Source organism: Chroicocephalus ridibundus, chromosome 5 (assembly GCF_963924245.1).
Source record: "Chroicocephalus ridibundus chromosome 5, bChrRid1.1, whole genome shotgun sequence".
Taxonomy (NCBI): Eukaryota; Metazoa; Chordata; class Aves; order Charadriiformes; family Laridae; genus Chroicocephalus; species Chroicocephalus ridibundus.
This window is the reverse complement of record NC_086288.1, coordinates 79674586-79700196: the sequence shown is the minus strand read 5'-3', so window position 1 is coordinate 79700196 and position 25611 is coordinate 79674586. Positions and strand designations below refer to the sequence as shown.

Sequence of the window (25611 nt, the reverse complement as noted above, 5' to 3'; positions counted from 1 at the left end):
CATTTTGAATAATGAACACATTTGCGAATATCAGACATTTCATGGGCAGTTGATAAACAAAGCAAAGAAACACGTTCTAACAATTTGAATTTCTGAGTTTTAAGCCATGAAGAATTTATGTTTGGCTTTCTTGTGTACAAAGTGTCTTTTAAATAAGAATTTCTAATGTTCAGAAATATAAAAGAATATGTTTGTCTAGTACAGAAAGCAGGCTTTGTCTTAAAGTAATATCTGCTAGCGTTTCTAAGGCGGTGTTTGTGCATCGTTCATTGCGTACATTAACCACGTTTATATTTTATTTCTGTTTCACCTGCACTTTTTGACAGCTTGAAATTTTTTACCAGTATCTTGGATTTTCATTAGGAAATGCCTGCAGGCTACATAAATAAGAGGAGCTATATCATTCTGACCTTATCAGGCTGCTGTGGACAAATTTTCCTCTACCAGCAGGACTTGGTACTTTTAATCTGATGTCTTTTATATTAAAATTTAGGATATCTACTAGAAAAAGCAAAGCTGTCTTGAAATAAGGAATGTTAAACTAAATAAAAATTTCCTTTTATTGTATAGCGTGTGCTTAAGGGTTAGCAAGATAATAATTGAGATATCCTGAGCTGCCTTACGGGTACTCTTAAACATTTTTAAGTTATTGATATGCCTTTTTACTGTAGTAACCAACCATAATATCTGCAGTAGCAATGAGTCCTTTTCACAGAGTTCTGTGGTGATGGCTCAATAGCACATAGAACAGGTCCCTGAATGGAGGGAAAACTGTATGGAAATGACTGATATCTGAGGTGTACAGTTGCAAGACCATGTTCTCAAATTAGTGTTTTGTTTTACTTGAACGCTCGAAATAATCATGAAAGGGTTTTTTTGGTTTCTTTTGCCAACAGTATCCTGCATCAAAAGCAGCATGGCCAGCAGGGCGAGGGAGGGGGTTCTGCCCCTCTGCTCTGCTCTGGGGAGACCCCACCTGGAGTGCTGCCTCCAGCTTTGGCGTCCCCAACATCAGAAGGACACGGAGCTGTTGGAGCGGGGCCAGAGGAGGCCCCGGAGATGCTGGGAGGGCTGGAGCCCCTCTGCTGTGAGGACACACTGAGAGAGCTGGGGGGGTTCAGCCTGGAGAAGAGAAGGCTCCGGGGAGAGCTTAGAGCAGCATTTCAATACCTAAAGGGGGCCTTTAGGTGCTAGAGATGGGGAGTACCCAGAGACAGGAGAGATGGGGAAGGACTCTTTATGAGGGAGTGTAGTTATAGGACGAGGGGGAAGGGTTTTAAACTGGAAGAGGGGAGATTTAGATGAGATCTGAGGCAGAAATTCTTTGCTGTGAGGGCGGTGAGCCCCTGGCCCAGGGTGCCCAGAGAAGCTGTGGCTGCCCCATCCCTGGAGGGGTTCAAGGCCAGGCTGGACGGGGCTTGGAGCAACCTGGGCTGGTGGGAGGTGTCCCTGCCCAGGGCAGGGGGGTGGAACTTTAAGGTTCCTTCCAGCCCAAACCATTCTATGATTCTGTGATTCTATGATTTTGAAAAACCCCACACATGTAAGACCATTTAAGCTAATTTAAAGCAATTAGCATTAATACGTGAGTTTCTTTATGCTCATAATTCATGATTGTTTCCGTTAAATTCACCACAATCAAAATAATTTCTAAGCTCTGTTTTTCAATTATTAATGTTTTTAATTCATGTTTCCTCAAACAGCAAGTGCTTTGAAGGCAGCACTGATTCTAATTGTTCTGGTAATAGGCTTGAGAACAGGCATCTGTGTCGAGGACGTAAGTGTTTCAGATATAGGTGAATAAGAAGCATGGACACATCTAAAACACATTCTATGTGGCATTTCCTTTACGCAACAACCCTTTTTCCCCCCCTCCTCCGTGGTCAGTAGCAGAAATTGCCAATAAATATTGTAATTTCATATACTAGGAAGAAACATGTCATGTTACTCTTGTTTGCTGCAGTTTTTAATGTGTGATTGTAGCCAAAAGCTAAAAAGGCAGTTGTACATCTGATTTCTTTCTATGACTGGGCAAAATTTTGTGCACATAAGAAGCTTGAAAATGCATTTTATCGTCAGTATAATGCCACTGATTTCAGAAATAACATACTAGTAGGCAAGACTGGTCTAAAACATTTCTTCCAAAAAATAGTTTCAACTTTGATAAGCTTTGGTGAAATCAGTGGCAAAATACCCGTCATAAAGATTTGGTTTGTCATGACCTGTCCAAAATATCACCTGTGTTATAAAATACACGCCATCTATATACTCCATTTCCATCGAGATGAATCAAATTAAACTAAACTCCTGAAATATACAAAGGGAACTATACAAAGATTTTAAAATTCAACTTGAGTAGTTTGGGGAACTCAGGCCATGGTTTCCTAGGACGATACTACAAATTGAAATTCTTCAGCAGTGCAAAGCCAACAGTGGGCACAGTCTAATTTCTCGGAATACCGTGGATTCCTTTCTGCGTACCTCTAGTGAATGAATCGCGTTAGGTTCCGTAGTGCATCACTATCACTCGGTGAAATGAAAACATTATGAATATCAAAATGTACTATCTTACTGGTTGCAATTTGCTTTTCTTTGCAGTTTTCATGTACTAGGCGTCGCCTACAGTCAACTGAAAACTAAGTAGAAACTCCCAAAATGTGATTCCACAAATGTAATAGGTTAATAAATCTTTACCAGAGAAGAAACTTATGTTTATATCTATCACAATGAGAACAACAATGTTTTGATGAAAAATACAAAAAGAATGTAAACTTACTTCATCTATCATTAAACAAACATGGAAACTTATATAGGGCAGCATTAATTCAAAACAAAACTGAAAAATAGAACAGGCTGATATAGTACAAAAAGTAATGCAATGTGACATTTACAAAATATTTCTTATTTCTCCTATACTGAAAAAAAAGAAGCCATTGATTCTTTTTGTACTTTGGGCTTTTCCTTGCTTTAGGCATGCGATCTTTAAGTAACGTATATACAACTTTATTTCTTTTTGCACTAACACCTTCTACGACCTTAGTTTGGTGGTATTCTGAAAATCATGTTGCCGTTGCATGTTCTCATAGCTTATTAAGCTGTGAGAAAACGGATGGTGCTATAAAAAATAGTTCCATAACATCCCTGTAATTAGAATAAAAGTACGTCAGTAATCCTTCAGTTCCATTCAGGAGAGCTCTGCTTCTAAGTTAGTTCAGTCCTGAATCTGTTGAATACTCCTAAATTTCCTATCTAATCCTACTTTAAATTTCTTAATAGGCAAATAATATTTAGTCAGACAAAACTGAAACTTATTAGGAGAAATATCTTGGTTTGCTTGACATTAGTAGGTGTTTTCCCATTGGATTTGTCATTTTTTAAAATTGTTTAGATAAAAGGGTTTTGAATAAGGAAATCCAGGAAAGGGAAGCTTCGTGCTGTGTTGCTGATGTGATGCATATGTATATAATGGGTATGGGCAAGGAACTGCGGAACAAAATGCAAAATTGTGAATGCCAATGATGGATTTTGTCCAGCAGTCCTCTTTGTACAGCTGATCCATGGTGTGTAACTACATTCGAAGTAGGAGGGTGGGTGGTAAAATTCATAAAAAAGGGAGAAAGCATCTCAGAACTCTTGTCACTCATATTGATTTTGGTATTCAAACGGTGGTGTCAGGCCAGACAAGCTCGAGTTAATTTTTAAATACAGGTTATCAATTTTTTAAATAACTAATACCCATATTTGTAAGGAAAGAACTGTGAGCCTTTTTAACATAATTATAACAACCTGAGTTATATCGTGATCTCTTAAATATATGTGGCTGTTCCGTAATTTTATTTTCCCGAGTAAAATTTTTCCTTTTATTGTTGCCATTGTAACCTCAGAACACTATCCCTGAGAACGTAGAGCATTCGGAATTCATTAGCGTAGAGGAAGAGAGTGTTGCAATTATATATACAAAGGACAGAAAACAGTCCTACAGCAACACGTAATAAATCACAAGGAACACCGTGTTTACCTTAGTATGTCATATATTATCTTAAATAGATCTGTTTGTCTTAAACTGCTAAGGACATGCCGTATCAGAAGATGATGAATGAAATTACATTACAGCAATTACTCCAGTCTTCTGCAGGATGGTATAAGCTTAAAAAATCAGCCCCCTCCATAACTACCCCCTATTAAAAAAACGCTTGTTTTTGAATGTATGGCTGTGAAATAAAATATTTAGGCATTTTCTCTAGCCAACTTTCTCAGTGCCAGAACTTTAGTCTTTATAGTGTATTTCAACACTTCTGCTGGATCTTTTTTCCATATCTCATGCACCACATTATATCTTTTCCTGTTTCAACAGCTTTTTTACGAGTGCCAATTTTTAATTTAGGTTAGAATCATTCAGCTGCAGCACTGAAGATTTAAGTTCAAGACTTAACATTAGGCTAACTTTATATTAATATTTCTAATAATATTTCTGTCGTTCAGAAATATGTCAGGCCACCATTATCTGCTGCCACAGGTGTAAATTGTACATATTTCCCATAAACTTCATGAAAAATGAAGTTAGGGGAAGGTCATTCTGCTGTGAGGAAGTGTAACATCACACTCCTAACAAATAATGAGTAATAATTTATAAAACCTTTAAAAAACAGGTGAAATCCTAAGGCGCTGAGATGATGTATGTGTCCTTCACCTCTTGTATCTATGTAGTTATTTCCAAATGAGACAATAAGAACATAGGGGAACTACAGAAGTTATAGAAGAAACTGGTTGCACTTAGTGCATCTGTTGCTGTGTCAGTTTATCCTGATGCTATAGACGCAAGAAGAGCAGCTACCTCCCGTCATACATCTTCATCTCTAACCTCCCTACCTTCCCTCTATGCCTTAGAAATCTTATCATCTCTCTGCGCTTTGTGTCGGTTCTTTCTCCAGTCTTTCAACACTCCAGTTAGCCAGTGACCCAGTGAAGCTGAAGCTGGGTGATCCTTAGGGATTGTCCGTGTTGCCGCGTTTCTGTGGGCAATGCTTCCCTGCCGCTCTCTTTCAGGGGTCCCGTCCCTGAAGTTCGAGGCTACATTTCCCATAGATTACATTGCAGAAGCTCTGCCTTTGCAAAAACTGGCTGCTAGGTTTAAGCTTTTCAGAAAATCTCATCTCTGGAGAAAGAGACAAACTTCATTTTTGATGCGGTTAATAGAACTAATATATCTCGTCAGGCTTATTCTTTTAGAAAATTCTTTGTCAGGCACCACCTGATTCCGCTAATTCAACCAGATCAACACTATGAGAATGGGAATGCACCCGTATTATCAGGAGACAAAGAGCATTCGTGTGGTAGAAGCTGTAATTCTGGATCATCTGCTTAATGCTAGACAGCCTCAGGTGCAATATTGTCGATTTTTGTGTACTTTTTATGATATTTGAAGATACACAGAAAAGTTTACACTCTAGAGTATCCATAGCTATTTTCCCATGTAATTGCTTTTGGGGTCGTTTTCATCAGTTTTGTAAGGTGATTTAGGGCTTATGTGTAGAATAACTGCACAGAGTGGAAACCGGCAGTTTAATAGCAATGAGATGATGGTTATGAAGGTGGTTCTTAGAATAACAGACTACTTCTGTGATCAGTTATGAATGAAATGTTGAGACCATCATTGTTTGCATCGTCTGCCTGCATCACATCCCTCAAGCCAAGCCTTACGATTAGGGAAGCTCAAGCTGCTGGTTATGGCAGTGGCCATGGTCTTTCATAAAGCTCTGGGGGAGGAAGAGTATGTATGGGCGCTCCAATGACAGCATGAGTCAATCATTCTGAAAATGGCCTTTCCTAGAATCCTAGAATCGTCCAGGGTGGACGGGACTTTTAAGATCATCGAGTCCAACCGTTAACCTAACACTGCCCAAACCACCACTAACCCATGTCCCTCAGCACCACATCTACACATCTTTTAAATCCCTCCAGGGATGGCGACTCCACCACTGCCCTGGGCAGCCTCTTCCAATGCTGGACAACCCTTTCAGTGAAGAAATTTTTCCTAATACCCATCTTAAACATCCCATGGCGCAACTTGAGGCCGTTTCCTCTTGTCCTTTCAGAAACAACCACTCAAAACAACCAAACCAACTGATCTCTGGGTTTTTTTGCAATTCTTGTTCATTGAAATAATACATTCATTTCACAACATTTTTCTGCTAATGAGCAATTTAAGCTAAAAGTGGAGCTTTATTATTGTGACGTTGTGATACGTTGACCCTGGCCTGCAACTGAGCACCCACCAGCTGCTCACTCGCTCCAGCGAGTTGGGGGAGAGAATCGAAAGGGCAAAAGTAAGAAAAACTTGTGGGTCAAGATAAAGGCAGTTTAATAAGTGGAGGGGAAAAAAAAAAAAAAAGAAAAGAAAAGAAAAAAAAAAAACCCAAAAGTGATGCAGAGGCAATTGCTCACCAGTTCTGACCAGCCCATTTCTGTATCCTCTGCAAAGAGTGTAATGTTCTGTTAATCAACATGGCATCTTTCAGGAACTGCACTTTTGAAATAAAATCTCAGTGCCAACTTTCTCATCACATTTCAAGCTATTTGTGCAAACCTTGTCTCCTAAAATAACAGGCATTTAATTCACAACTCCAGTGAACTACAAAGGTGCTTGTGATGGTCTTGTTGCTTCTGGCTGATGTTCTCAGACCAATCACTTTGAAATATCTCATCTATCCTAGCTATAGCACAGTCTCCCACGCTGCCTTTGTACTCTCCCTTAAATATGTTGCTGCTTACTGAATTCAATGTTTAAGGTATCAGTACATTTCCTTCAGTATTTTAGGCCATTTTTTCGTTTCAGCTCCGTTGTCAGCTGGAAGCAAATTGTTGCCAATACAGAGATCATATCTGTTAACTGAAAAACATTAATAGTCTTTCAATTTCTGAAAAGAGGGTACAATAGCTGACTTCAATACAATTTTCCCTCAGGTTTTAAATCAGGAGACTGTGATTTTACAGTTTTATTTCTACATATTAATTTTAATTTTTTTTTTTTTTTTTTTTTGAGAAGATCTTGCAAGCCGAACACAAATGAATGAATAAGTATCTACATAACTTCTGCTGAATTGTCCATGCTGTTCTGGCTATCACTCTTTAGTTTTAACGTGTAGTGACTGCTGTGAAATAGATATGGAACAGAGGTTAGATGCTTTTCCACTTAGTCTGCTTTGCCTTCTGTAGCTGTTCAAACGATGTCGGAGAACCCTGTGAAGATCACATGGAGCCGTAAGAAAGAGTGTGAAATCAAATTGACTCAAATTAGATGAAGCATTAATAGGGTGAGAACAATTAGCTTTGTACCCTAGCTATATTTTGAGAATCATATTAAAGCTGATTTGTACTATCACACTGAATCTTTCCAGTGAAGAATTGCACTGTACAAGAACATTTCCTGATAGAAGAGCACGTGGTCCTGTCTCTTAAACCTCCTGAATCCAGGTGTATAAAGAAGAGTCTTGAATGACGTTATCTCACTAGCTCAAAATTTAAAGGATGCTAGATTGTCTTCTTAAGGTTGAGAGCACTATAAAAGATACTTCCAAAGCTACTTTACCAGCCAGTTCAAGCCTCTCTTGTACTTGCTCAGAATCCCACACAGCAATTTGAAGAGAACCAGTTTAACCAGGTGGAAACCAGCCATTTGATAATAACTCAGCATAGCAAAGGTCTCACAGCCAAGGCAAAGACTCCGTCTTTGGTATCTTGCCTCAAAATACAGCCTAAGAATCATTTACTCACCTCAGCATCTGTATAAACTACTTAGGAGAGAAATGGAGGAGGATTTTCTGATTTTTTTCCAAGACCAAGAACAGTACTAAAAAAAGTATGTGATACATGTCTAGATGCAGAACAGTTGTTTAGGTTGCAGCAGTTTGCAATTATAGAAGTCCTTTTGCTTAAATAATTTCAGATTTTATTTTAAGAAAGGAGTTTCCATAGACAAGTGTAGTAAAGGCTTGGTTATTTTAGTTGAAGAACTAGTTCATGCAGCCTTGCAAATGGTGCAAAACCATATTCTACTGCTTTATGAGAATAATAATGTGCAGTGTGATGTATATTGTTTCTAAATGGTCAGAAGAAAAGCATAACCTCAGGTATCCATATCAAGATATGTCTGGAAATTTCCATTCTTAAAATCCTGCAGAAAAAAAGATAATATTTAGAATGCTAATCCCAACCTAAAACTTTTTTAATGCTAGCAAAACTGATATATTCAGGTCTTTGCCCAAATGTAACTGGGGAGAAGTGAGGTGATGTCAAAATTACGATGGTAAATAGATCTATGAATTTCCCAAGATTCTTCCCAGCATTTAAGACTCAGTGGACTTGGCTTTCTAAATTCCGTGAAACTCAGGAATTTTCCTTGTTCTGGGCACATTCCAATCCATAATTCCTGTCCCTAATGCCTGTTTTGCATCGGAAGGAAAATCTACTACGTGCAACTGATGGAGACCACAGCACTGATAACTCTCAGGTTCTTGAGGCTCTTGGGTTGGGTCCTGGCCTTTGGACACAGGTAGTGAATCCAGTATTTCTGGAAAGTGAAAAGTATTAATTTCACAAATGTTGTGGAAATCACTGTTACAAATTCGCAGTAACAAATAATGAAACAGAAATTATTCTGCACTTGTTGCTTTCAGTGTGAGAGAATGCATTTCAGACTTCACTCCTGGCTATCTTTTCACCAGTTTCCCCTTGAAGCTAATATTCTGTTCTCACTCGTTTCATGTCTTGGGTATCAAATTAGTTGATATCTGTAGTTCCTGAGCACAGGTTTATGCTCCAACTTTCAAAAGATTAATTTTTCCTTCAGACTGATCATCTGCAGCTGTTGAACTGAATGATCTTTTTGAGTCCCAATATGAGCAAGAGCGAGGGAATAACCATAATATATTTTCAGCGAGGTTTTTTTTTTTTTGGATTTGCTTTAAATTAGGAGGCTCCCAATTAGTGCTTGCTGATATATTGCCAAGATGCTTACTCAGGTATTAAAGTTGTTTCTGCAACGTTTATGATAAACAGTATCAACTGTGTTGAAACCTCACTGATTAAAAATCAGTTCCTGTGCTTAAAAAAGGAAAAAAATCCCTTCTTGTAAGTCAGGAATAATTTTAAGGATCATAAAGTTTTAGTTTGGGTGCTTTAGTTCTATTTGTTAAAAGGCACTGAACGTTTCCTATGTTCTGGTAAATTGCAAGCTATAATATTATTGTATTATTTAAACAATGTTGTTTAAACCATTTTTACCTAAAACTCTGTTATCTGTTAGATAAACTTTTAATCTTCTGTTATTTACAATTACCTCAACTTTCCACTGAGTCTTAAAAATAGAATTGAGATTTTTACACGCACAAGTTTGTTAATGAACTAGCACGAGAATAAGCATACCAGAAAACACTACTGCAAAAATTTTATGCCCTCATCAAGGTAAAACTGAAAATGTTTACTAGATTAGTAAAACCCATCAGTGAATTATTTAAGAACAAAATAAAGAGTGAACAAATGGCTCAAATGTATACCTCGTAAAGCAGAAATCATATTTAAGCAACCAGGCAGGTCACGAATTGGCGCGGTTCCAATGAATGCTTCATCAAGTTATTAGACCTTCCCCAAAGGCGCTGCAGGCAGGACTCCATCTCCAAGGAGGTCACCGTTCATGGGGCTGCAGCTCTGCTCCGCAAATCCCTCTTGGAGGGGTCCGCCAAAGTTGGAAAGCTCCTAAGTAAAGGAACCAAAGAACGTTGTTACAAAAATACACAGAAACTGATGCATGAAACAATCAAAGAGAACGGGATTCGTGTCTGCTTCTTTCCTGCAAAGCCCTGAACTCGCTTTCCTTTTCCTGAATTTTCCAGATAGTTGGGATGTCAGCGAGTTTCATATGTGTTTGGGTTGTACTCCAGCCTGGACTATTAAAAATCCAATTACAAGACGGGTGGAGTCAGCTGTTCATAGAACCATAGAATGGTTTGGGTTGGAAGGGACCTTAAAGCGCCCCCAGTGCCACCCCCTGCCCTGGGCAGGGACACCTCCCACCAGCCCAGGTTGCTCCAAGCCCCGTCCAACCTGGCCTTGAACCCCTCCAGGGATGGGGCAGCCACAGCTTCTCTGGGGCCTGGGTCTCCACTCTCAGACTGGGCCAGGGTCTCTCCACCCTCAGACTGGAAAAATTTCTTCCCAATATCTAATCTAAATCTCCCCTTTTCCAGTTTGAAGCCATTACCGCTCGTCCTATCACTATGTGCCCTTGCAAAAAGTAAGATGCCTGATATCAGGCCATATCTGCCTGCTTGGGACGGGAATCTCCTGAGCTCTTTGTGTTTAACCTGCTGGTCCAGTGGAATTGATTTCTGCGGTGATTCTGGGGTCACTTTTTTGTTCAGCCTCAGAAGGGGTTGCATCAGCATCATGTCTTTCGCTCTGTCTTTTAGGAAGATCCAGATAGGGTCGTCTTTCACACTGCTGAAACTATATACATGTGGTCGGGTGTGGGGACAGGCAGCTCTGAATCTACAATAGCCTTAACGCGCCTTCACGTCGTTGGTTGAATGCTGGAGAACCGTGAACTGCACCAGCTTGTGGCAATGAAGCTTAACTGAAAGCAGGCGTGCCCCTGCTGTGAGGCCTCAGAGGGTGTTTGTTTAAGACAATTTTTGCCGTTATCTTTTGACAAAGGTTAAGCAGCTCCCTGCTAAGAGTGTTGGCTGTTGCAGACCGCATTGTTTAGGAATTTTTTTCTTCCTTTGCTTACGCGACTGCAGAAGAGAACCACCTTGCTGCCTAACGTGGACATCAGCGTTCTTCCAGAGAGAAAATAGAAAACTGCTACTCCTAGACAATCACTGAACAGGAATTTAATCCAAAGATTTAAATTTGTGAACAGCAGAGATTTTTCAGCACACTTAGAAAGCTGCAGAGAATTTTCTGGTGATTCATACGACTGATATTTTAATTAACTCTATGGATATTTCTCTTTTTTTTTAAGTACAGCAGATCATGTTTTAACTATACAATTAGCAAGAACACTGCTTGCTTTATAAAGCACTTTAGTATTAGAAAAGCATTAAAAATAGCTATCAATAATGATGAATTTGGATGCATCCCTAATGAGTTAATTAAAATGACAGTAATGTTTCAATTTTAATAGAATTCCGTTGCTGTCAATGAGATGAAAGTATTTGGGCAGATTTTTAGCATCTTACCTCAGTGCCCAGTGGACATAACAACAGAAATTAAGCCTAAGTAATTAATACTAACAGAAAAAAAAATAATTGTTAAAAGCGATAATTGCCATCTGTTCTTGTCAGTATTATTAATGTGCATAGAATGGCCTTTATTACAAAATAGCTTACAACTGTGGTGTTGACAAAATGTGTTTCTTTCAAAGTAGCTGGACTTGCATTAAAGGAGTTAAGGTGGGAAAAGAAATTCAAAATGTTAACGCAGCCTAATAGCATTGGCGTATCAGCCAAATTATAATTAGTCGCAGTTTGCAAGGAATGCAGATCTCACAGGATTAAACCCACAATATCTAATGCTTCCGGATAAGGTTCTGAACCATTCGTGCGTTACACTTTGATATCCTTTAACGGGTATACTTAAGCTGGCAATGTAAATTTGATTTCTTATTTTTTGAGGAAAAATTATGCCTTGTTTCAGTTTCCATGGCTACTAGTGTTCAGTTAATTTATTTGCTATGCAAAAGTAAGTCTTTTATCAGTTTTGTAAATTTATTATACTCTGTATTGCAAGATTTTGACTCATTTTTCTAGGCCTAGAAGGAACAATTTAATGCTGTTTCCCAAATGATATTTTACAACTAGTTATTATCAGATTCTTTTCTAACATAGTTTCCTAGGGCTTATTTGCGCTCTCAGGTTGTCGCCAGATCCCTGCGTTCTCCTGAGTCGCTTCCGAATCCGGTAGCTAAGTTTTGCAAACTCGACAGAGGAGTAGAGGTCTGAAAAATATTAGGTTATCACAAGATTTATGAAAATTGGTGTTTATGTTAAAAAAACAGGGATTTTATTCATTATTCTCTGTAATAGAGAGGGAGGGTGGCCTGTGATCCGAGGCAGCGCTCGTGTTTGGCAGCAGAGCCATCCAGTTGGGGATGGACAACGCTTGTAGCTCATGGAACGTCTCTTGACTGGCCATAGGAAACCCATTGCTGTTAGTTTTTGGATCACCGGAGAACATGCGCTGGAGCATTTTTATGAGCACAGGATTCCATTTAGAGTTAGTCCTAGCTTGTGGAGAAACTAAATAGACATCGCTATTCAGGACAGTATTTAAGCAAATGGATCGCTTTAGGCAAATGTTTACACTGACATTTTCCCTTGCTGAAAAATGTTTGAAATATTTTCTGAATCGGGGCAATAGAAATTTGCCCGTTGAGTCAGTGAGCTCTGCGACGTACCGAGTTCCGAGAGAAGTTCAGAAAGCTATCAGCAAAGACAATGAAACCAAGAGCCTTGCTGCTAGCTCTGAACAAATAAATAACAAAATTAGCCTGGCTGCTAGCTCGGAACACTAACAACTTCTGTTTCAAATGTAGGGGTTGTTGGTTTGATTTGTATTTTTAATATGCGTGTCACTTCACTTCTGTATGCCTGTGTTATTATTCTGATCATACCTTACCATCATTAACGAAAATATTTTTTTTTTCAGTTTGATTTTATTTTCATGCCAGCAGCTCAAATGAAGGGCTTTTAAACGGTTGAAACCATAACACATCGCCAAGTGTGTCTTGAAATAAACTACTCTTAAATTCTCTTATGTGTTAATCCTTCAAATTGTTCAGCACTGGGAGATTATCATCCATTTCAATACATGGAGAATAGATGATCCTTCTTTTTTTTTCTGTGGTGATTCTCACCGGGCTTTTCAATTGCAGTTCCTAAGGAGTGGTTTGAGGAAGATTAAGTAGAACTGTGGGATGTTCTTAGGTTTAAGTCATCTCAAAAGAATTTCAGATTTAAAAATGTACCGTTCAGTATGCAGAGAGGCTGATGAGCACAGATGCTCAATGCTTCTATAAATACTTTCTCTTTATGTACCAATTTCAGCCAGAAATGGCCAGAAATGGCAAATTTCATGAGAGAAATAGTGACATTTCTCAGTTCAGCATTTAGAAGTGTTTTCCTGATGGTGACAAAGAATTTACACATTCCTTTTATATTTGTCAGCTTGAAAGGCAACAGTAATCGCTCACGGCAAAGTTTATAATTCTTAAAGCTCTGGTCCTAAAACTCTAATCAAGACTTCGTCTGTGAAGAAGGATGTTAAAAAACTGTACCTTATTAAGCTGTTCTGTGCTTTGGATGTCTCCTTGCACCTTCATTTGCCGTACTGAAATAGCAACTTAAGTTGTTTGATGTGGCTTTTAGTGCCTCTCCTGTAATTCCCATCTCACATAGTTCTTTTAAACCAAATAAGGTGCCTATCGCTCCTATTTACGAGCTCTCCGGGTTTGATTATTGCTCTGCATACGGCTGCCAGGGATGGGTTTCCATGGGTTGTGTTTGACAGGAATGGCTTCCAGAAGGATTCCAAGACTTTAGGGGCTTTCTTTGAACCCCTTGAAGATGGTTTCATTTTGGTATAGATAAATTCACAGCACAGTTTATTTCCTGTGGGATGTTAATATTCTTCTTGTCATCCTTCAAACACAAGGTGTGCATAAGAGTCAGGAAACAGCTGCTGACAAAGACGTTTCCAGCACTCTTGTATTTGAATAGGGTTATTCAATTGCATATCAAGTTTCAAATGATGCCAGCTCATCACAATTAACTGCTGGGAAACCGAGGACCAAGATGCAAATAATAATGCTCTTGTACATCTCAATAGTATTTGATATTTCATCTATCACGAGTGAGTGATTTTATATTATTTTCAAGTGTACAAGAGCGATGGTTTGTGACAAATACAAATATTTGCTATGTCATCTTTAGGAGAGTCACGTACACTTTTTTGTGTCAGTGGACTTACTCGGATAACTCATGGTTCTGACATTGTTAACATTGATAAAAACTGGAATAATGGAGCTGTGTTTTTAAGATCATAATAATTATAAAGTAGGATCATAAGACGAACAACGTAATCCTGGTTTATGAACAGATATCAAATGATGAAACAAGGTGCTATATTTTACATTTATTGAGGTCCTTCGACTCCTGTTAAGTAGAAAATCCCCCCCAAAAGTGGGAGTCCTTGCCTGTAAAAGCTGACCAACCAGTCTTCATTAGTAAATGATCATACTCGCTTACAAAAATTAATAAGGAAATAAAAAAAACACTCAAGAAAGTTGAAACAGAGAACAAATGCAGTACTTTAGCCACAAGATGCTGATGGAATATTTCTGATGAAGTTACTCATGGAGTAGATGTCAGTCTAGACTGGCTCATCTAATTGATCCTAATTATAGTAGTATGTAAATGGGTTGTCCCCTCTACCATAGGATAATGCTTACCCCCACAATTATGTGCAGTAATTCGGTAATATGGTGCTATATTATTGTCTTAAAACATATGGCCTTTACAAGTAGCTAGAATCTGTAAGTTCATAAAGGCATGTGCTAAAACCAGCACAACTAAGAAGACGTGAGTTTAAGGCGGATCCTGGCTGGGGTCTTTCAAATAGCCAAAGATGTGCGTAAAGGGAAATGCCCAGGCTCACAAAGTGGAATTTCATTATAAAGTTCTTTCCCTAAAATCTTTGTTCACATAGATAGTGAGTATGACACACAACCTTAATTCTTCGGGGCAATTCTCTGCTCCTGTCTTGAAGACCGGGAGTATCTCTAGATGATCTTACAAGATCATCTTGGTTTGGATGGTCTCCCAAGATCATCTAGTTTTTCTGGAAAAAAAGAATGTCTGTAGATGAAGTTTTTCTCACTGGGCCAAATTCAAAATGAAGAGAGAATTCTAGAAGGTTTAGATTCTTGAAGAATAACAAATACTAGACTAGATTTGGGATTGGGGAGGGCCTGTTTGCAAGGACACGTAGCCATAGGACGAGGGGCAATGGTTTAAACTAGAGCAGGGCAGGTTTCGATGAGACATTAGGAAGAAGTTCTTTACACTGAGGGTGGTGAGACACTGGCCCAGGTTGCCCAGAGAGGGGGTGGAGGCCCCATCCCTGGAGACATTCAAGGCCAGGCTGGATGAGGCTCTGAGCAACCTGATCTAGTTGCAGATGTCCCTGCTGACTGCAGGGGGGTTGGACTAGATGGCCTTTAGAGGTCCCTTCCAACCCAAACCATTCTATGGTTCTGTGATTCGTGAAATTTATTATGCCATGCTGTTTGTTTCTTATACATTGCATAAGTACAAAAAGACTAAAAAGACTTTCTTTTTGTAATCTAAGCAGTCCCTATTCTTCGCCAGGAAGATTGCTGGATGTCCCTGATAAAAGTGAAGAAAAAATGATCAAACTTTTTTCTATTTAGTAGACCATAAAAAACTAATTGAAAGTTTCTATTTGGGCCCTTTTGCTCCTGCGCTGCTGAACTGATCGATGGGGAAAACACCCAGGAGGAGTCGTGTCTGAAGACCGCAGCAATTTTGTGTGTTGTCAGCTTCTGCAGCTCTTCATTTTACATTCGTTTTCTGTGTTAGTCAAGCAGCTTTCGAATTAATGTAATCAATGACATTAATGACCTTTAAAAACCAAAGCAAGTAGTAGCAATGGAATGTTAAATACAGCAACCTTGTGTATTTGATATCAAGCTGTCTATCAAACCACAAGTATTTCTAAAATAGTGGGCACTAAGAGAGGTGTATTAAATTCCTTAACCAAATGTTGAAAAAGCTATATGCGTGGCAATAAAACAGAATGAATGTTAATTTCCTTCTCTTACTTTCTCATCATTTCTCCCTATATAGAAATTTATTTCTCCCTATTGTTAGCTGTATACACTGATGCAAACATCCTTTGATCATAATCTCTTATGTGTAGTGTAAGAAAATATTTTGCAGGTGCTGGCCTTAAAATTATCACTTCAGCTAGCATTCAAATGGACACAGGACGCAATTTCATCAACGCTGCAAACCCTTATGCTTCCATTGTCTTGATGCAGCTGTCTTGAGGACCATATGTGCACGTAATTATAAATCTGCATTACACATAAGAAATACAGCTTGGTGCAATTCTTTTTCCTGTTTTCTTTGTTTTCTTCTTTTGAGTGTTGCCATTTGTGTTGCAGTCGCTTCATTTATTTTTTTTCTGACAGCGCTCTATACAAACCAAGATCAAATAATATGACTTTTAGAGGGAGACATGGATGGAGGCAAGATATGATACTGAACCAAGAGTGGAATATCAGTTACAGAAAAAAAGTAATAAAATGTAATTACCTGCATATTTAGATTTTCGAAAGTAAAATTTTCTTCATTGTCTTATATTTCTATCATATGAGTAACGGTTTCAAAGGCTTCAGAAGGAGACAAAGGACATATTTATAACACTATTTCTGTAGCATAGTGAATGGGTCAAGTTACAGTGGTGCTGAGCGGCGTCATACCTGGCTTCCTCTGAGATACCTCTTTTACTCATTCCTCATCTCTAACACATATTTTCTATCTGCTTAACTTAAGTTTTCCATGCATTTTGACTATGCTATAATATTTATCACTGGGTTGTGGTATTTATGCTGTCAGTAATGCATAGATAGTTGCTCTCCTGTAAGTCTGATCCTCAGCGTTTATATACTACTTTACTCTGTATAAATTTAAAAAAAAACAACAAAAACAAAACAAATCAAAACACAACACAAAAGAACATCCTGAAGTGCAGAAGGGTTACTTTTCATTGCATTGTATAATGTTTTATTGTTCCTTGTTTCCATTGGAGCTGGATGATTTTAAATTTTATTTGAGATGAAAAATTAGGGGATGGGGAAAATGGCAAGACTAATTTCAGTGGACATTTTGGTAGTGTTAGTGCAAGGGGGTTTGCTTTGCTGTGTTCTCTCTGTTTTGGGACTTCTAACAGAAAGGGACTGAATATTATAAGGTTTTTTTCTGAACTTATTTCTTTTTCTGCTCTAGAGCCGCAGTATACTGAAATTGCTTCCCATTCCTTTGATTTTCAATAATCTACACAGGTTTAGAAAGGTTCCCTGAAGTTTGCATTATAGTATTTGCAAGTCGGCTTCTTGTACTTTTGTAAGGAAAAACACGGAATGCTTTATATGTTATATTTACCATTCTTAAATTTTGTTTTCCATTTAATATGTAAACCGTTCTCCAGTGGGAATTATCATTTAATTCTTTTGCTTTCCACTTACTACTTCATTTCAGTTGTAAGTCATCAGTGCATTTGGCAATTCTACAGCTAGTTTCTCTGTCTTGGTAATTTATGTAGATTAGAAGCAATAAAGATCTGAGAACTGACTCCCCTGTGACCCTTTTCAACACTTTACTTTCTAATCACTTTACTTTAATCAGTTCTTTATCTTTTCCCATGTTTAACCTGAATCTTTCCTGCTTTCAGTTTAAGATGAAGACTATCATTTGAGACATTATCAAAGGCTTTATGTAAATCCAAATTATGGTGCTTGTACCATTATTATCAATTTTATTTCTAATCTTCTCAAAAATAAAAAGTGGCTGGTTGTCAAGATCTTAATTTCTTTAAATGTCTTATGATGGTAAATTGTATTTGTTTTAATTTGACAATTATTTAACGCTCATCATCTTTAAATGTGTTGTACGCTATTGTGTACACGATGAATTTTTAGGCTCAGTTCTCTCTGCTTGTTCCCTTCCCGTGCCACAGTGTGTCACTCTGTGTGTGTGCGGACACTCACATGCGTATTTTGGCTGGAATGGGGCAGGCAAAGCAAGGAGGAGCAATTCTTTTGCAGTTTCAGTATATGCAAAGCAAATTACCGTAGAAATGTCGAGCGGTGCAAGGGAGTTACGTGCCTTTGTTCCTGACAGGTCTGATGAGACGGATCAGTTAGAAAGTGAAAGAAAAGAACTACAAAGCTTTTCTCCTCTGCTCACTGCATTTTAGGAAATAGACTTTAAAAATAAATAAAAATAAAGTCAGGTTTAAAAGAAATAACTTGTCTGCGGAAACGGAGGTAGCCCAAGAATCAAAATAACATTTTGGGTAGCCCAGCTGCTGCGGTAAGGCCGAGTCAGAGCAGTAGGTCTGGAGAGTAACCACGTGGATTCCTCTTGTCTCTTCCTGATTGAGACGTATGCATTCCACTTTTTCCTTAGGAAGATAATAGTTAGAGATGTTACTTGTATTTACAGGGATTATTTAATGATTGTAAAATTCTTTTTGCAGCTACCATTGTTGTTTATTTGCAACTCTTCAGTTTAGAGAGACAGTGAGGTCATTCCAGACTTACAACTTTTAGGGTTTCTTGGATGCAAAAATCAATACTTTACTGAACTTCGAATGTTAATTATCTTCTGCTGACCCTAAAATGCCTGAAGATACTAATATAATAATATGAGCTATCACTATTCATTATGTTTTTAATTTCCAAAACAAATTCTAACCATAGTCATGTTCAGAATATTACCTTATGGAACAAATACATGCCATTTCCCATTTATAACTGAGAAAATGTAAGACAGAAAAATTAGAAAGCTTATGCTAAAGCAAAGCTTACGCAAAAGACTTAAAATAAGAGTTAAATTAAAGGTATATTCAGACTTTTCAGTCTAGTGGTTGGTATCCAATCTGTCACAAAAGGATCCTTCTGTTGGCAGCTGCTGAAACATGTTGACTCTGATTAGTGCTAAGTTACGTAGATTCGCCTACTTAATCTCACCATAAGTATAAAAGAACTAGAATTAGCATTGATCAAAATGATAACAGTTTCTTTGAGAAGCTAAGGATAAAATTGAAGATAATGGTTATGTTTTTCTTACTTTGATTACAAGTAAAATTAAATGCAATATAGATACGTGTTAGGGATTCAGGATAGGTGTGGAATCAGGATCCGGCGCCACTTACTTAAATGATTCTGATAAATTCAAAGTTAAAGAAAATTTAAAATGCGTTAAAATGAATACAAGTTGATTCAAGCTCTAGGAATCACTGAGAAACTCTTAGAATTGGGGTATGTACAATGAAAAGGCCCATGCAATCAAATACATGTTGAATTGACACCGACAGCGTTCAGATTCTGCTGTCTCACAGTCACCTACGCAGACAGACCCCGGGACGCACTCTGAAGAGTAACAATTAAGAAACCCCACCAAAGTACATATTCAATGGAGCTGCAGTTGAAAAACTGCCGTTAAACAAAACATATCATCTTTCACCTCTAGAGATGCCCCAGTTCCTGGGTGCGGAGCGAGGTATGACGGAAAATCTGCGTTCTAAAGTACGTACGTAGACTTTGCGTTTCACAGTACGTGGAATGAGTGTACTTGAGAAGAGTAATGTGGATTAACAGGGTCTGAAATAACACTTCAGAAAACCTATCAAAATATCCAAAGACAGAAGAAGTGTGTAATGTTTTGGGAATGTCTTTTTGTCCACTCTGCTCTGATACAGTTTACGGTGAGCGGCTACCATGGTAACGTATTTAATTCAGCAATCTTCAGCTCTGAACTGGCCCTCAGTTCTGTGAACATCTTTTTCAACGGAGCAATGTTAGAATAGGATGTTTGCCGCCCATAATTATAGCTATTAATCACTTTAGATAATAAAAGGATGCGTCAAGTTACTCTCTATTTACCTGGCAGCACACGCTTGTATAATGCATGCGCTCGAGTTTGGAACAGGTGTATTTCCTTACACTGAGAATGACAAAAGATTAGTCAATATTTACAATAAAAATATCCTTTCGGTTTGCTATAAAATCAACCCAAATACCCCCAAAATGGAGGAACACCAATGGCAGTAACAAATAGTCAGTTAAAGGCACAGCAGGCAAAAAGTTAAAAAAAGAAATGGAATTTATAGGGCTTTCAGTTTGCCATTGAGCAAAAGGAGAAGGTAGCTTTTATTAAGACGACTTTATTCTTTTTTTAATGAAAAAACGGCCCCCCAAAAAAGTGAATTTGCCAGGCTGGCAGTTTTTCACCATACGCTTACATGACTTTCTATTTATTGTCTTTCGGATGACAATGTGTTATTTTAGCATTCACGCTTTGGACAGAATATCTTTGTTTCCAGCTGCGAATATGTGTAGCTATATATTCTGCAGTCTCACAAATAAGCAATTATCTACTCGGAAGCCATTTCAGATGATCGTTGCCTACCCAAGAAGAATTTGTAAGGCGAGAGGCTGACTGATTTTAATCAATGAAAAAGGGCATGGTATTTTTAATAGTAAAATTTTGAACTTCATGAAATATGCGCGATCTGTAAATTTCCACATTTGTATTTCTGTAAACATTTATTTTTGAAGGTTTGCGGGCAACAAAATAGTTGTTGCTCTAGAAGTACTTGCGTGGTTGGCTAATTGTTAATTGATCGGCTTGGGATAACTGTGAAAATGTTGATGATCCTACACCAAACAAAAATTCTAATACTCACTTGGCTTTGGTGTTTGTGCGTATTTGAAGATTCAGCTCGATATTTTCTTGTTATTTTGGAGTATTTCTAAGTGTGCTATTAAAGTGAGAAATGGTAGAAATTGCATCACTCAGGAATGCTACAAAGCGAGGAACAAAAGCTATTTCCAGTAACGGAGAGGTTGTAATGCCGAATGTCCTTCTGCCAAAATATGCTTCTTGAGCTTTCTGAACCAGGGTGGAAATCTGGGACGTATATTTTCATGATGTTCCAAGTGGTAATACAGTGTTTTATTTGAAACTAAATGTTTTTTTCATATTTGTCCTATATTTCTCAGTATTCACATTATCAAGGCTGACATACTGACACAGAGTAGTTTTGTAAATCTACTCTGGTTTTACTACAGCATAATTCCTTTATTAGAAGGTTACTAACTTATTTTTTAAAAGAAGCTTTAAACATAAAATATATTTAATTGCAATTTCACTTGTTTTCACTTTTACAAGTCGTTTTAAATAGTGTAGGAAAGAATGAAAGACTTTGTCCTTCCCTTATCTTTACAAATAAGATAGTTATTTTTTTTTCTCACCCCTCCTTGTACTTCCCCTCTCAAATACTTTATTTTTTTCTGGAGCACCGTCAGTATAAACTTTGGTAATGGTGGCAATGAAACCAGCATATTTTCTACCAACAGGCTGCTCCTGAAAATGATGCTTTGAGGACAGAGTGAAACATTGCCATCACACGCATATGCAATCTTGGGCGTATTATTTCACGTTTTGCCATTAAAAAAAAAGACAAAAGGAAAGTTTCAGTTGTCATTCCTGTAGTTTTGCAGTGATGAAAATAAATGAAAAACAATAGAAGCACTGAAGTGAGACAGTAAATTTGATGTACTCTTATCAAAAAGCCGCATTTATGAGACTTCCACTCTGTCGGGATATACCTCCAAAGGCTACAACCTAACAGGAAATAAGGCGAGATTTTAAGAAATATGTATTCTGTGATTATTAGAGTCATGAAAAGAATGAGAAATAAGTTTATTTTAGTCCTAGAGGTCTGGAAATAGTTTGTTTGGTTTTTTTTCTGAGTTTGTAAGTTAACTTTATTTGATGCTGAAAATTTAATGAACTTTTTAAACTAGAACTCTAAATAGCGAATATGATGATTAGTAAATATTTGTCGGAAATCTTTCTTTGTATGCACCATACCATACTACCGTATGCTAAGTTGTATACACTATTTATTTTTATGTATTTATTGCCATAACACCTCCGAGTCAGAATTCTGTTGTTCAATTGGACATTGTTCAATCGAAGAAGTAAAAAGTGGTCCTTACCCCTTGGAACTTAAAACGTAAGTGCTAAAGAAAAGACCGCAGATGCATAGAAAAGGAATGAGGTACAACAAAATGCTGGACAACAAAATTCTCTGGAGGCGGACTCACTCGGGTGCCAGACGCCGTAGGAAATTCTGTAGGTACCACATAAAACAAGTACTGAAATATGCTCGGACTGATAAAGGAGTTTTGCCTCTAAATGCAGAAATAACGGGGAGATCGGCATTTAGGAGCTACTTGAATCACATTGAGCATATATTCTTTTAATTATTTGCAATTCTAAGAGCATATTGCATTTCCCAAACCCTGCAGTTTCCTTGATGTCAATCATAGAAATACAGTGAAAGGAACATAGTTAGTATTAATTTATATATATTTAACTAACTAGTGAAGGTGATTTCCTGTAGCTGTGCATTCTGAGATGCCTCTAATAATACCTTATCTTCTTCATAACAGGTGAATATTCCGTTTCAATAGATTGCCAAAAGGAACTGCAAAATACTTCAAAGGTAAGGACCTCCTTAAACATAACACTTCGCGTGATCGTTCCTTCTGGTTTACCAGTTAGGAAAGAAAACAGAGACTGTGCATTCTTTCTGACTGCTTGGCTGGTAGCAGAGAATTACAGATGGTGTTAATCGACATAGACTTTGACTTCCTGTTTGTGAAGCTGTGTTTACATATGAAAGACCAATTTTCACTTTTTTCTTAGAAAGGATAAATTTAATTAATTTGATAACTGCAGAAAAAAGGCTTCCAGTGTGGAAATGAAATATTAAAAGCTTGTTACATTTTTATCATGTTTTTCTTTGTGCAAGATTAAAAGAATACTGTTAAACTACCAGAAACTTTCACATGGTTAGGATAGGATACTTTGTTTTTCAGTATGCCAACTTGCTAAATTCACTTTTTTATTTGTTACGGGTATAACTTTCTTTCATTCTTCTAAGAAATATAAGTTTGACTTTAGTTCCAAACATTTAATTAATTTTGAGAGCTCTTTAGTTTTAAAATACTTTTTTTTTTTGCTTTCAGCTGGGGGGAATAACTCAGTGTCAGGTTATGCCCAGCCTATTCTTTGTGTTACTTGATGGGTCTTTCGCTACCTCTCCTGGAGCAATAGTTGATTAACTTTTAAACTGTACTGTATAGTCGGGGAATATTCTAGTCTCTCAAGGACACAGGTAATAGGATACAAGGTTTCACCAAGATTGTTATTTGTAAGTCATCAAATTAGAGGGGATAATATGGACATTGTGATCTGCTCTAAACTTGGATTTGGTAACCAGAGAGAAAGCAAGAGCAATAATTTATTGTTCTAGTCGTCATATATGTGCCTACTTTACTTTAAAACACTGGGAACTTCAAGACCCTACTGTATGTCATTCATGCCTATGCTTTAATGCACACACTGGCAGGGATGGGAGATCTTGTGTTAATTAATACTTAGCCACACATTTCAACACTGCCTTTTGGGGAAAAAAGAAAAAAAGAAAAAAGTTCCGTAAATACCTCAGCCTCCCAAAATATAACTTCTGAATTACAGACGTTATTGGGTGTTTTTCCTGTGTGTTCATGGAGGAGAGGGAGAAGTTGTGAAAAAGTTCCACAAGCTTCTGGGGATTGTGCCAGATGTGATCCGAGTACTGGACTTTTTATGGAACAAAAACGTGTAGATAGAGATTTTCTCAAGAGAAAACGCTGACGGTCAGGGTGGAGTATCTATTCTGAGCGAAAAAGTCAGAGGCTCATCTCGGAACATGCTGTATTCCCAGAAAGGGGTCTGACAGACCAAGGACTTCAAGCCTGGTCTTATGTCCCAGAAGAACACCTGAAATATTCAGCCTTTCGCTGTTCTGGCTCCGGTACTCTTATTAATTTTTTATGGGTTTTTTAGACTTTCTTTCAAAAAATGTTTTAGAAATCCATTTTTTTGTCTTGATTGAAATCCCAGAGTCTTGTGAGACACGGGAAGCCATTCTCATTATACCTCAGTGTGCTACCTGACCTTCTCTTCGTATTCTTCTAACGCACCTGCAATGCGTAGATTCATCAGAAAATTCCAAATCTTCAGTAGTCTATTATACTTTGGAAATTATGAAGGAAATCATAATATTACAAAAAGGCTGACTTTTTTGTGTGTGCAGCTGTGTTGCCAAATTTCTTCTATTTTTCGCTTTTTCGTTTCAGGTCTTGTCTTTATCTAGAAATATAATTGATGAGGTAATTTGTTACTTTCCCAAGTATCTCAGGTAGACTTTGATCACGCCAAGATCTAAATGATGTTGGCTAAGTGAAAATATTTCAGTGAAAGTAGAAAAAAAGAACCTTAGAAGGGAAAAATATGGGACAGTTAAAAAAAAAAAAATGTAGTAAAAAAAATAATACAAAAAAGAGAAGAGTGATGGAGGGAAAAGAGAGGGTGCCGTCCTCCAAGGTCCTATTTGAATGCCACTGAGGATGCCCAGGAGAAACATCACTAAAGGACATAATGTATCAGGATGAGAAAACACATGCCACGTTTCTGACAGGTACAGCTAACTATGAGAAAAAAAAGCCCTATTCAGCATAGGAGGTGAAGGGAAAAATAAAACTAATGACACTACAATCCTCTTGAGAAGTCTTGTTTTGTTTATTAAATAAGGCACTCTAGTAAGGTAAGGAAGAAGAACTGCTTAGTCTGGCAGTGTTAATTGATGCTGTCCTGGGAGTTTATTGTTATGTATTACTCTCTTTGTCCTTTCATGTAAAGATGTCAGCACATTGTACCTGACAGGATATATTGTATATTATAAATTATTCTAATTGGGATAGAATTATTCTTGCTACCGTGTATATCTAAGGCCTGACTATAATTTATACATAATATTAATTCCCAAGCATCAGGTTTATTTTAGGGTATACTTTAAATTAATACTGTTTCTATGAAGTCCTCAGATGGGAAGTAGTTTTATTCCATTCTGTTAAGTTTTGATGCGTGGATTTATTTCCCCACACAAACACAATGAACACGGGTACACAACATGTAGGTGATAGGAAACGAGGACAAGAGATGTGAGGAATGGAGCCTTTCAAGCCTGACACGAGGTGCTTAAAAGAGAGTTAAACACGATCTTACACTGTTCCTTGAGCAGGACTAGTATTGACAGCAGCGCTATAAGCTAAAGCCAGGGACAGGAAAGGGCAAGTATCACTTTACTCTATTTTTCATATTATCTCATGAGTGCATGGAACGCAAGGATGGGCACACTGTATCTTGTAAAGGTCGTTATAGCAACCTGGTTTTTCCCCTTTCTTCTGTGTTCCGGGGGCATGCGAAGTTTTACAGAAATTTTCAAGCCAAATGAATAAATTTCATTGCAGTGAATTACTTCAGCGATGCTATTTTAATCCTGAGAGCAATTACTTCCAAAGAAGATAGCTCTCTATCCTTCTGAATTCCATTAGCATAGTGAGGCAGTTTGTAGCCATTTCAATATATAAAACAGTGTGGAAAAGTTTTTTTTACCTCTCAAAAAAAATACTGGTGGAGATTTTTTCTAAATTTCAGCAAAAAATTGAAAAATTAAAATAAGTACTAATCTTAATCCTATTGTTTGTAGCCCAGTTGAGCAACCAAATGTGTTCTGTTTTGGGCCAAAGCTCTCTATACTGAACATTTCAAATATTGCTCTTCCTGGTAAAATGTGACGGAAATGCCTTGAGGGCAGATATGCTAAATATTTATTTATTACATGGCTTAT

General features: G+C 37.6%; 1 protein-coding gene across 19 annotated transcripts in view; it reads left to right on the top strand.

Moving 5' to 3' along the window:
• Positions 1 to 25611, top strand: part of TENM3 (teneurin transmembrane protein 3) — a 1409904-nt gene that overhangs the window by 178235 nt on the left and 1206058 nt on the right. For all 19 annotated transcript variants that reach the window (XM_063335478.1, XM_063335480.1, XM_063335491.1 and 16 more), the window contains exon 3: positions 22325 to 22377. The gene's annotated coding sequence lies outside the window, so the exon portion shown is untranslated. The remainder of the gene's footprint in view (positions 1 to 22324; positions 22378 to 25611) is intronic.